Consider the following 13843-nt stretch of genomic DNA (forward strand, 5'->3'; position numbering starts at 1 on the left):
CCTTCTTCATATACTTTATGTTTCGTATATTCATCTATTGACTTCAATCATATCAAAAGAAACCGGGATAAATAAATTTAATCTTGATATAATTTCAGGAGCTGAAATGCTTATAAGTAAGTTTAGTTTTTCTGTTAATCTAGATAGAAATATAACAATATCATGTCTATGATTGTTTTGCTTTAATTGTTAAGAGAACGGACAGTTTAAAACATGCACCTGCCATGTCAACCTAATGAAGGCGGTTCACTTTATGCATAAAATGGCCCTGTAGATATACCAATTGATTGATTAACACTTGATTGTTCATTTGAAGCATTAAAATAAAATAGAGAATTCATGTTTTCATATCCTATTAAAAATTTTCTCCTAAGCGTCCAGGTCTCGGAGAACTGGCTTTATGAAATTGCAATGTTCTTGAATTTTTATGTAAACAGGTATAATTGAGTACTTTCAGTGAAGAAAGATAATATGAGCGCACTCTCTGATCTAAAAAATAAAACACGTCTTTTAATCTTAAGAAACAGTTCTATCATTTATTAGTTGCATATTTTAGATTAGAGGTTGCGCTCTATATACGATATCGAAAAATAGCTTTAAAAATTTTCCGATTTTGTAGACTTTTTCAGAAAATGAGGGAATTGACACATTTTGAGACGTCATAATGCATTGACTAATAAGAAAATTACTTCATTTTTGATAGATACGCAATCACCAAAGATCTAAGTGATATTCAATGCATTGTTAACAAAAGAATGTAGTTTCAGTTTTTTGAGAAATTCACAGGGCCAAATAGGGCATAAGTGAACCTTGTCCTTTTAAATACCGATAGCCATTGCTACCTAAAATTTCCTAGAACACGTTTGTAAAGCAAAATGCAAAAAATCAATTTGACACAATTTCAGTTGACAAATAGACCCAGACCTGCAATGAACAATAGTTGGGTGATTGTTGGGTCTGTTTTAATGCCGGAAAAGTCTGAGAAACATAATCAGGTTCATCGGATTTGGTGTTCCATGGTCAGGCCATCTGGTGAAATGGAACTGTACAACTCTCCTTGACACAGATACCTTTTGAAAATATGTTAGCAGCAGTATTCGTTTGTAACACAAGGCAGGTGTATTTATTACAACAAAATTTTGATTTCAACGGGTACAATTTTATATAAAAAAATTACCTTCTCTTTCGAAAGATTCATTTTCCTAACAACATAGTATGCATATGCTTTTTCTTCAATCATTTTCACAGAGAATGGACCCTGTCTTAGTTCTTCCCTCTCATTTGGCCAATATTGATTACATTTTACCTTTAAATAGGATATTTCAAGCGCATGTGAATCCTTTTATTGAAAACAATATAGGAATTAAACTGTTTACATTGTTAGATCTAGAATCATATGTTAGAAATTAAAAGAAATGATAACAATGTTAAAATAAAGCATTGAGCAATCTGTGTATACTTCTATATATAGGTTTATAATGTATTTCCCTTCCATGTTATATTCGCACTTGCCAACACATGATTTTCATATTTTAATTTGCCGGTTGATATTTCTGTTTAAGAAATTAAATACTATTTTCTTTGAATTTGCCCCCTTTCGCCCAGCTTAGAATAATGCAAAAATGGTGATGACATAATTTCCTGTTTGAAGTACTCATTGGATTTTCAAACCTTTGGTCCCTCAGTAAGATTGGTCAACAAAACGATGTATTCCACGTCTTCCTGCCATATCATTCTCCACTGCTCAACAATAGTGTTACTTTGGGGACCTGCAGAAAATATAAAATTTTTCTTTCTTATAAATGATAATAAAATGTTCTACGAGGACTTTTCACTTAATAATGTCCTGAACTGTATGACATTCAATATAAATATCAAATGACATTAAGCTTGACTTTTTCCCATTATATAATCTTTAATGAATTTATAACAATTTATGTGACCACTTTTCATCACATAGTTTCATTGTGAGAAGCTGGAAAACAAGGGATGTTCGAGGCACTGCATTATAAATGAATGATAAAGAATCAGTAAATTAGAGTGAAAATAAAAGCATCATTAAAGCTGCTGTAAAACTTGTTAAAATCTAAAAGAGACATTTACTGAAATATGTGAAATTTACAGCATTCAATGCCTGTTTTATCTACAAATGAACAGGTGGATTTCGATGACAAAAAATTATATAATGGACATCAAAAATGGGTACCGTCCTTGCCAACAAAAATAATATTCCAACTTATGTACTGTTTGTCAAATTTCAACAAATAATATTTGATGATGTATGATTGACTTTGAGGCACATAGCAAAGAGCTAATTAAAGCCACGAACCATCGAAATACGCCTTAACTAAAAAATCTATGAGAATTTCAATAAAGATGGTGTAGACTTGTAGCTTTTCATAACTATTTTCCTTTTTCAGATATCTATAATACTTTTTCAATAAGAGATTTGACAGTATGGCATTGTTGTGAATGAAATTTACATGAGGATCGTCATTATTTGTAATGTAACGTCATAACATCGTAAAAAGTCCTTTGCTATAGAATATTCTACAGTTAACTGCTTACTTTTGTACACCCGAGCGTTACAATAGTTCTTTTCTTGTACATTTAGTTTTAAAAGTACTTACCGGTAGTACTCTATACATATGTTACTGCATTATATGACATAATTTTTTTTTGATATACATGTAATAAATTCTGAAAGTTTTCAAATTTTGTGACTGGATAAATTTTAAGTGAAGCCCGGCGCAGTAATTGTTAAATCTTTTTCTAAACAAGAATCTGAGCCTATTATAAAGAAATAGAATTATCAAAGTGAGTACGTTTGTTTTTGTGTATGTGACGAACTCAGATCATTCGTGCATTTTGACAATAAAATATATGTCTTGCAGAATTCTTCAAGTTTTAAAGAAAGGGGGCAGGGGGAGGGGGGAGGGGGCAGGGGTGGAAGTAACATGAATTTGATTTGAAAGATAAATATATATAGATTGTAGCCCTAAATTCGAGTGTTTCTAGTTATATTACCAGGTATATCATAGTCCGCTAGATAATATTGATATCACACGTTCTTGGATTTAGATTTTTTTCTTTCAGGTATGTATCTTTTCCTTTATGCAAAATTATATAGTGTATTTTTAATTCTCATGTTCTTTATCGCTATCACTTCTATTTTGTCTTGGGGGGGGGGGGGGGGGGCGTGACGTAAGACATGCATTCTAATACTTTAATCTTAAATTATATTATTAGGTACTGCATTTAAAAAAATCGTCGCTTATGTTATTGTTGAAAAAATCAAGTATCTTAATAAGCAAGGGAGTGTGGCTTGTCTCCAATATTACACTCGTTTGTATATAAAAAATATTTAAAATCGCCATGCATACTCAGCACGGTAAGATTGATTGATTGTATATTGTTTAACGTCCCTCTTGAGAATTTTTCACTCATATGGAGACGTCACCGTATGCCGGTGAAGGGCTTCAAATTTAGACCTATACTCGGCACTCAGGGCCATTGAGCAGTGAGGGTTCTTTATCGTGCCAGCGCCTACCGTGACACGGGACCTACGTTTTTAAGGTCATATCTGAAAGACCCATGACTTTCACTTCTGATGCCGAGCGCTTGGCGAAGGAACAGTCACTAACTATTTTTACGTCTAAGATTTGACGCGGCGCCGGGAACGAGAATCGAACCCGGACCTCCCGATCACGAGGCGAACGCTCTACCACTAGGCTATCGTGAACGGTCAGCACGGTAAGAATAGTACTACATGTACCCTGGAATGGGACGAATTATATTTCGACCACTTCCTCTACTTTTTCAGTAGATTATTTATCGCCGTTTTTTTCTCTTCCTGCTCCTTTATCCGTGACAATCACTACATTACCACAGTTTTTTTTTATATTTGAAGCGAAACTAATCTAACTATTAGTCATAGTGAGGGACATCCTAAGTAACAAAATTACATGTCTCAATTCGCGTTCACTGTACTGAGATATATAGATGTTATGTATATAAAATGGAGTGAAAATGAAAGCTTAATTTGTTTTTTCACTTATCTTTAATAATTGTCTTCCCCAAGTAACACTTTACATTACTTCTGCAGATATTTTCTTCTATCTGTAGATAATTCAGTAATATGTCCGATCCATGTTATGTCTGATCACAAGATGTGAATGAGGAAGCCTCAAGGCAAACCAATTACTTCTAAAAGGTAAATTAGGGTTCAAAATCCATGTCTATTTTTATTCTTTTTAATCGGGTAACCTCGGTATTTACCTCAAAATGCATTCAGATGTTACAAAATTTCGGACACATTTGACCAATTTCTATAGTAGATACGAGACGTACTTCTTCTATAAGGTATACGTGTGCGGATAGATCATCCCGAGTTATTCAATTTCAGAGTTATTAGATTACCAATTTCTTTTTTTTTTTCGTTCGGGAAAAAAATCTGCGTCGTTTTATTTTTTAAAGGTATGCCAAAGAAAATGTTCTAAGACATCGTAAAAGGTTAATAAAGAAGGGAAAAGCTACGGAGAGAGAGATGGTGAGAGAGAAAGCACATGCGTTTTAGAGCTTAGAGTTTTAAAATAATGTTAGCTTACTAACTGTAATCCTAAATGCAAAATATTCATAAATGCCATAGATTTCTTCAATTGAAATATCAGTGTAAACAAATAAAACTATGTACTTTTTATGCATCCTAGAATACACAAAGAGTTGCATGAATTTTAGATATCAACTTCGGATTAGACATTTCTTTTATGTTTATAAAAAAGATTTGAAACAAGGTATTACGTTCAACATCTAGTGCTGGCAACAAATTGGAAACTCGACACAAATCAATTCTCAACACTTTTTTCTAATTATAAAATTATTTTGACAAATTTCTTCAAATTATTTTTGCGCAGATGCAGTAGACCTCACGGTCAAATTATGACGTCATCATTCTATCATGTACGTAAGCATGAAAGAAAAGAGCGTAATTTTAAATTTTATATGAAAGAACACATATTAAATGACAATTTAAAATATTCTATCACAACATCATTGACAAATTGGGGATTATATAATTATCAAGAATAAATCTGATATACTAATAACTAATTTAGAAAATTTACGCATATGATGAACTTATAATTACTACTGAAATGGAGGATCTTGCTTCAATTTCTGAAACTCAACATTCATATAATGTAAAATTGATATTGGCCACACGCGAAGGTGCATAAATGTAATATTTTCATGCATGCAAAGTTTGGAAAGGGTACTTGAGTGTGGCCACATTCAAATTTCGAAATAACTGCCATAAATTCGGCGTTTTAGGCAATATTTAACTTCATAGGTATATTTGTCTCTGCGCATGTGCTAAAGACGGTGGCCTGTGTGCCAAAAAATTATATGTAGCGTACCATGACATTGTGCTCTACAAATTAACATATGATAGGCTTTGTGATTTTAAAGTTAAATTTTGTCTAAAATTAAAGGCAGATATTGATGGTTCGTGGCTTCAGCTCTTTGATAAACATTTCGTTTTGGGAGTAGCTATAGTTAACACTGATTTTAAGAAACGTTTGACGGTTAGCAAGCTTAGGATTCAAAGGTCAACCTATATTTTGAAAAATGAGTGAAAACGACAGCGTGTACAAATGTCTTAACAATTATTTTAGAATATCAGTAATTAAAGTTATCCACGTTTGTTTAATATTCAAACAGATAATGAAATTTTAATCTATTGTTTAAAACTCCCAAAACAAAATTAACCATAAAGATGTACTTGAGGTCTGACAAGAGCAAAGAATTGCAAGAGCACAAAGAAGATTTATGTCCAATTTTCTTTAATATTAGTCGTATTGTTGTTCAAATTCGTATTCGGGGAGACAGTTTAATTTCTGGAGGAGTTTAGAAAGCAAATTTGTTACAAAAAATCAAAAGTTTTATTAGAGGAATGACCCATAATCAGGAATCCACTACAATAATTTTCTTCATGACAGCGTCCAAACCCGCGCACCCTGAGGAGTAAAGGAGTTTTCAGGATAAACAGAAAGTAAATGTTTTTTTTTTCATATTAACAAAATTCGCCACATCTTTGACCTTTTGACTTTTCTTTTTTCGATCTTGAAAAAAAAACACCTTTAAGAAGGAAGAAACAAGTCCAGGAAATCATAGGATCTGCCATTTTTCCAGTATACTAAGAGTCATACCCATAAATTAGTTTTAAAAGAAAAATCACAAATTGGATAAAAAAATGTTACAGACGTGTTATAATTAAAATAGAATACAGTGAAACTTCTCAACCACCCCCCCCCCCCCCCCCCCGAATACTGGTTCTCCCTCAACATTGGCCGATTTTAAAAGTCCCGGCAGAAATCTTAACATTCTTTTACCAATAGATTTTCATAATACCGGCCACCCCTGAAAACTGGACACCGGCCACTTTTTTGGTAACAAATTGTAAGAAGCATAGGTAATTTCTCCTCATTATACCGGCCACTTTTTCCAACCCAGAAATTCTATCATCGGCCAAAGGGCTGTAATCGGCCGATGGTAATGACCGGCCAATTGTGTTAAAATGATCGGAGATCGGAAGTGTGAAAATGATCTCAAGGGTTTCCTAACCTGTGCTCTCGAGTGTATACAATGGCATGGTCTTTGTACACAATTGATCTAAGTTGTATATATAAACATACAAGTAGTTTGGTGCTATGTATAAATGAAATATTAAATGACCAATGACTTGTAAAATATAAACAAGCCGTCGTCGCCATGTTTGTTGCATTCGTACTGCATTGCGGATATAAACGGCCTTATAATTTAACAATGATTAAAAACAAGCTATTCAAAATAATAAAAAAAAAAAACAAACATCATTCAACAACATTTTACATGTTATAGTCATAAAAAATGTTCCTGTTTGTCATTTATTTGATTCTTGAATTTTACAGATTTTGCTTAATGTCGTACGCGACAAACATACAGCAGATACGTAAATAAATAAAATGTGACTTTCGTTTTTATTTCTTTTCCATTTATTTTAGATTTAAGCGATTTTAAATTATGTAGAGGTTTTTCCTCAACGAATGAATAATTTAAAATTTCAGTCAGCAAATTAAAATTAGATACAAACCAATAATTAATTAGGGTTTGGGTGTCAGTCAATAATTATACAAAATTGTTTGCCAGCAAAAAACAAGAAGGAAGAAACTCAAAAACTTTCAGGCTTACTTCTTAAACTATAGCCCCCCCCCGTGGTTCGCTTAAACCGTGTTTTGCTGTATATTTTGATATTGAAAATTTCCCCCCGGGTCTCAACCGTTTACACTGAGCATTTCAGAGTAACAAAGGTGGATTGAAAATGACTTTCAAATTAGAAATTTCAATTAACTTATCATGTATATTTTCTTCAGAATAGTATGCACTGGTAAAATCGCGCCTTTTCGGTTCCTAATGGACTTGATTAAATGAACCTTAACGAAGACATATGATCTTGTGATTTATGTTAAAATTAATGGGCAGTGATTATTATATGATATCCACATTAGCATAAAAATCATATGCTAATTAACACTGATATTCAACATTGTAGGACAGGATCCTTGTCAAAAGTCCCGTAAAATAAATGTTGACATTTTAATATCATTTTCAAGCCAGACGTTCGTACATGTAGTACATGTAGTCGGGAATGGATTGGCCTTTCCTCTCTTTAATTGAACAGTCAGGTGATCGCTGCCCTGCAGGACCTGACGTGCATTGCTCTTTGATTCCTTATGCTCATAAGATCACTATTCCTTTTCCTTGGTGTTAACTTTTCAATAGACAACAGTTGGATGGTTTTCATTGAATTTATTAAAGACTTGAAAAAACATACATGTACAACTTGTGTTATTGATAACTGTGATGGACAAAAAGGAAGTTGGCATTAATAGGCCGCATTGCATAGATGTACAATAAAGAATAGGGTCCGGAAGGACAACTGGCATACCGACTAAAGAGTACCGGGCAAAACCAGTGGCCCTGTGTTGGTCACAGGTGCCTGGGATCCCAAATTTGGGTACTAGACATTTGGGCCCGGGAGAGTTGCGAGCACATCTGTATACCCTGTTTCCAGGGATTGCTTCTGGTCAGCAGTACTTTAACACCCAAGTACTCCAGTACTAAGCCTCCCCTCCTGTTACAAGAGGTGGAGGGGGCCCCAGGCCTGCAGGCTTGGCAAATACCCCAATCGAAAAACTTCTTACTTGACTTTTTACTTTACTTTTGTTCAACATTGCCATAGGTTGGATACTTTGTAGACAACCTGTCTACCCAACAAAGTGCCCACCAACTTATCTGCTGGCTGGGCAGGGAAACAACGAGCCAGATATGTTCACAACCCTCCCCACTTATCCCCCCGGACCCGCCCCCCTTTAATACAATGCGACAAGGATTTTGACGGGTTTTATGTATTTTGGCTAATGGGCTACGAGATTAATGTGCTAAATTACTGTCACTTGACATTAGTCAAATCACAGTCTTGAATCACTTTTGGACTGGCTTTGTGCTCGACCTTGGATTAGCTGCCCTTTCTGGACTTCAATTCCTTCGAGCTGGAATTTTTGGTTGGCCCTCTTTGTTGCTGGTTATCTGAAAAAGGCAAAAAACTGACAGCAGATTACTGCAATTTGGTATTATTTTCATTAGCCAATGGTTGCATCGTCTAATGATATTGGTAGCTGGTAAGTTTGGGATATGTACATATATATATACATATATATATCTTATATGGGATAGTGTATAGGGGAGTGCATATTCGGTACTGAGGAATAACAAACTTTTGCGGCGGTCAAATTTTCGATGTGTTTGAGGCCTGAAGAGACCTGTAAAGAACCCATGTCTACATAAGCTTATTTACGAAAACTTGACCCCACGAAAGCATGCGATTTCCCAGAAGTATAAAATTACACCTATCAGAAGGGGGTGGGTGGGTGGGTAATAACTTGTAATGGCTGTTTTCTTGCCGCGCTATTTTTCTGAGTGACGGAAGCGGAAGTGATACCAACTAATTAACTCGTACCAAGATGACTTTAAGATTTTTGCCAATTCGTTCCATTATTAGTTTTAACAACGTTATATGTGCTTCCGTCAATTAAATGAGATTAATTTGGTACAAAGGCAAATTAATCTGCCTTAATTGAACAGTCAGGTGATCGCTGCCCTGCAGGACCTGACGTGCATTGCTCTTTGATTCCTTATGCTCATAAGATCACTATTCCTTTTCCTTGGTGTTAACTTTGCAATAGACAACAGTTGGATGGTTTTCATTGAATTTATTAAAGACTTGAAAAAACATACATGTACAACTTGTGTTATTGATAACTGTGATGGACAAAAAGGAAGTTGGCATTAATAGGCCGCATTGCATAGATGTACAATAAAGAATAGGGTCCGGAAGGACAACTGGCATACCGACTAAAGAGTACCGGGCAAAACCAGTGACCCTGTGTTGGTCACAGGTGCCTGGGATCCCAAATTTGGGTACTAGACATTTGGGCCCGGGAGAGTTGCGAGCACATCTGTATACCCTGTTTCCAGGGATTGCTTCTGGTCAGCAGTACTTTAACACCCAAGTACTCCAGTACTAAGCCTCCCCTCCTGTTACAAGAGGTGGAGGGGGCCCCAGGCCTGCAGGCTTGGCAAAGACCCCAATCGAAAAACTTCTTACTTGACTTTTTACTTTACTTTTGTTCAACATTGCCATAGGTTGGATACTTTGTAGACAACCTGTCTACCCAACAAAGTGCCCACCAACTTATCTGCTGGCTGGGCAGGGAAACAACGAGCCAGATATGTTCACAACCCTCCCCACTTATCCCCCCGGACCCGCCACAGACATCGATATGATGTTCCTCCATTACTTTATATTAGGGGATACTTTCCCCTTCCCTTGAATGAGGGACCACAAACCACTTTTTACATTATTTAAGAAGGTTCTATTACCCAGCTCGGAGAGATGCGTTCCATCAAATCTGAACATGTCCGTATTAGCAACACAAATGTTTCCATGAGAAATAACACCCCCACCCAATTCTGTGACAAATTTAGAAATATTTTTGTTGATTCTTTTGCGTTTTTTGTCAATCTTTTTTCCACTGTTCAATGGGGCTCCATGCCAATAACGGCGTGGTAGAATATGCGACCACACCAGTTTAGTATTTGGGAGAAGGGCATTATATCGCAGGAAGCTGCACTGAATCTCTTGTATGAATTTTTTGCTAGTTAAGTTTGGAGTTACCAAGTCGTTGGATCCTAAATGAATTACTAAGTAATTGGGGGGTACTTCCTGTTTGATTAGCTGTAGGATTTTTGGATCGAGTTCCTGCCAGTGCATTCCCCTGTGTGTTCTCCATGACAGTGTGGCAGGGAGGTTCAGGCATTGTCCCCCTGGGCAGTGTTTGGCTGCTTCCCCTGCCCAGTAAGGGATGGAAGATCCTATGATCCATATTTTTGGACCTGCAATGCTTTGGGTCGGTTAGTTCTGGGTTAAAATTAACTATATACATGTTCAAGCACCCCTCCCCCCAAATGTCCTAAAATTTTTATTTATTTATTTATTTATTTATTTATGTATTTAAGAAAAGCTACTGATTTCCATCTTCCAAACTTCTGCATTTGATTGAGGGGTGTGATCCGCCGCATGAATTGCATGAGTGGACGAACCTGCAATTTGGGTAAAATTTGCATGGCTTGCCTGAATTAAAATCATAGCAGTAACGATTAGATGTTGAATTAGCATTTCTCTTAGCCACTGTATTGTTGGGCTGTTTGGGATAAGGGTAGGAATTTTGTGGGGGGGATATGGGCTTTTCTTGGGCCTGCGTGACGTAGTTGTTTGTAACATGTATCAACCAGAGTTCAGAGTTTATGATACCCCAAGATGAGTGTGGGTCAGATACTTTTCGCAGCCTAAACTGTTCGTCGTAGGTGAACCAACCATTCCCAGATCTATCGGCGGCCATTCTAATATCCCTCATATATTTCAAGAGTTCTTGTGCTCTTGTTCTGAATTTTTCTAACATTATGCTAGTGAAAATCAGGAAGGCCGAAGTCCATTTTTCAATTGACAAAAAGGTGCGTGTTTTTTGTTTAACAAGGCACATTGTGCCATTACGTATTTGGATTTGGCCTTGTGTGTCTAAATGATCTGAAATTTCCCGCGCCGACTTAAGCAATATTGACAAATCAATAAATTTTCCCTCCCAAATCTTTTGTTTGATTTTTAGGGGGACGTGGGCGCTGATAGGATCTATAGAGCTGGGAGTCTGGGCTGGTTGGTAATCCGAGATATTAAATGGGGGGCCATCGAATTCATCATTCATTGAGTTTAGAGATATATCATTTACTGTGGGGAGGCTGAAAACATTGGACTCACCCACGTTGCTAGAAGCCTCGACCTCGTCTGGGCCCTCTGGGAGATCTGCTGGTTCCGACATGGGGTCCGCCACCGTTGCTGTGGCTGGTTGCGTTGGTGTCCTCCTGGCCGCGTTCCCCCTATTCGGTGGTCTGTTGGTTGGTGGGTCAGCTTGTGGGGTCCGATTGGCCTGGTTTGGTCGCCTCCGGATCCCTCGCCCTCTGCCCGGTGAGACAAAATTACGCTCCCGCTCCTTCCTGGAACGCGTATTGACTCTTTCTCTGACTGGCGGCATTGTTTGACGATCGCAGTCTTCAGATTGTTTTAGCTTTTTCTAAATAACTTGTAATGGCTGTTTTCTTGCCGCGCTATTTTTCTGAGTGACGGAAGCGGAAGTGATACCAACTAATTAACTCGTACCAAGATGACTTTAAGATTTTTGCCAATTCGTTCCATTATTAGTTTTAACAACGTTATATGTGCTTCCGTCAATTAAATGAGATTAATTTGGTACAAAGGCAAATTAATCTGCCTTAATTCTAAATTCCTTGAACTCTAAAATTTCAAAATAACAAAAGCCATTAGCTGATTATTTTTTAAATGGACAACCCCATCGTCGAAAGCCACGGGTTTTGTGTCCATTCTATTTCCACAAACCCGTGGCTTGCGACGATGGGACAACCCATCCCCAATAATCTGATAGCCCCCCCCCCTCCATGTCGGCTTGTCAAAATCATTTCTTTTGCTTTTAGCCTACCATTTATTATCTTTGTCTCAACTTTTCCAAAACGATGACAATTGCGTTTAATTACAATTCCAACTGATACCATTAACATAAACATTAAAAGAATCTTTTCAGGAACCGACTAGGAAATAACTTCGAAATCACGACCCCCCTCCCCCCGGCTCCTCTCTCTCGATCTCTCCACCATACTTCATGTCATGGTCAAGTTGGACAAAAATATTAAAAAAACAACTATTGCTGTAACTTTCACATAACTTTCAATTTTAAAAAAGAAGTGTTTCCTTTTTTCAAAATCAAATCCATGAATTCTATTTATTTAGCAAAAATTTGATCCACCACTACATTATCAGTACAAAAGTCATTGAGAAAAAATATCATGTGGGTCTGGATTATATGAAAATTAAAAATAAAATCATTTTGTTTCCTTATATCCGGTGTAAGGTGGCAATGTGTGCTGTACCGAAAAGGTAAAATTAAATAGGACTAAAAGCCCAAATATTGTATTTTTATATTCATAAGGGATATTCTCACAGTTTCAAGGTCAAGCTTAAACGGTAAACATGCAGACGATTTCATTCATCATTGCGTTGGTTTCGGTAAGCAATCGTTTTCTCCTCTTTTCTCATCTTTCGTGAGTCCCTTTACATGATTGCTAATTTACTAGCATGTGATATTCAACTATCCTACTTCACTGTAAACTCTTCATCCTGATGCTTCATCAAAATGTTATTGTCCGAGATGCGATATGTGACTTGAAGAAGAAACTCGAACATTATAAATATTAATGTGAGGGGCGCATTAGGGATAACGTTTAGAGACTTCATGTACATATTGATCTACTTAATGAAATATTTAAAACGTGTGCATAAATTTTATATTAATATACTGAAATAGTAAACAAAGCATAAAATGTTTATATTATACAATGCTGTATACACACAAGGAAGACATGTTCTTCCAACACTGAGTCTTCTTCTGATTGGTGTTGACCTCTTTATGAGGCACAAAGAGTATATCCTTCTGTTTCTCCACCTCCTCCACCAAGGTCTCTACTTCTTTCGCGGTAAAATTCTTTCTTTCTTTCTTGATTTTAGAAATTGTTTCGTCTGCCATATTTTTTCACTTCCGGTAAAATTACGTAGTACGTAAGGTGCGATTATTTACGACAGTTCTAAGTACCTTTCGTGAAACGGTCTTAACGTAGTGCGTAAGTACTACCTAAGTTCGTTGTAACTCGCTAAGTAGTACGTAATTTACGACGTTTTTGTGAAACGATACCCAGGATCAAAGTGAATGGTACCTACTTTGTGCCGATAATCTATCCCAGCAGCTTGAAGTTAAGTACAGATGCACTGATAGAGCTTGTATTTTTTTTTTCAAATTGAATCATTATAAGAAATTATTTCTTCTTTTTGCAAATGTAGTTTTGATATGACAATGTTTGTTTGTCTTGTCTTACGAATAAGCTGAAATTATACATAAATACTGCAACTTCTGCAGTTTTTTCATCAAACATGTCTCAGCCAGCAAAGCGTCAATGTCTTGAGTTACCACTAAGTAAAGAAGTCAAGCTCATCAAGGACCATGAATCATAACCTAAGATTTCTCAACGGGTGCTTGGTGAGAAATTCAAAGTCGGGAAGTCAACTGTGGGTGATATTTTACGGGAAAAAAAATTCTACGTTGAGCAATTTGAAAAGAACGCCAGT

This window comes from Saccostrea cucullata, unplaced genomic scaffold (genome assembly GCF_032062105.1).
Source record: "Saccostrea cucullata isolate Sc308-1 unplaced genomic scaffold, CSIRO_AGI_Scuc_v1 ctg5855, whole genome shotgun sequence".
NCBI lineage: Eukaryota > Metazoa > Mollusca > Bivalvia > Ostreida > Ostreidae > Saccostrea > Saccostrea cuccullata.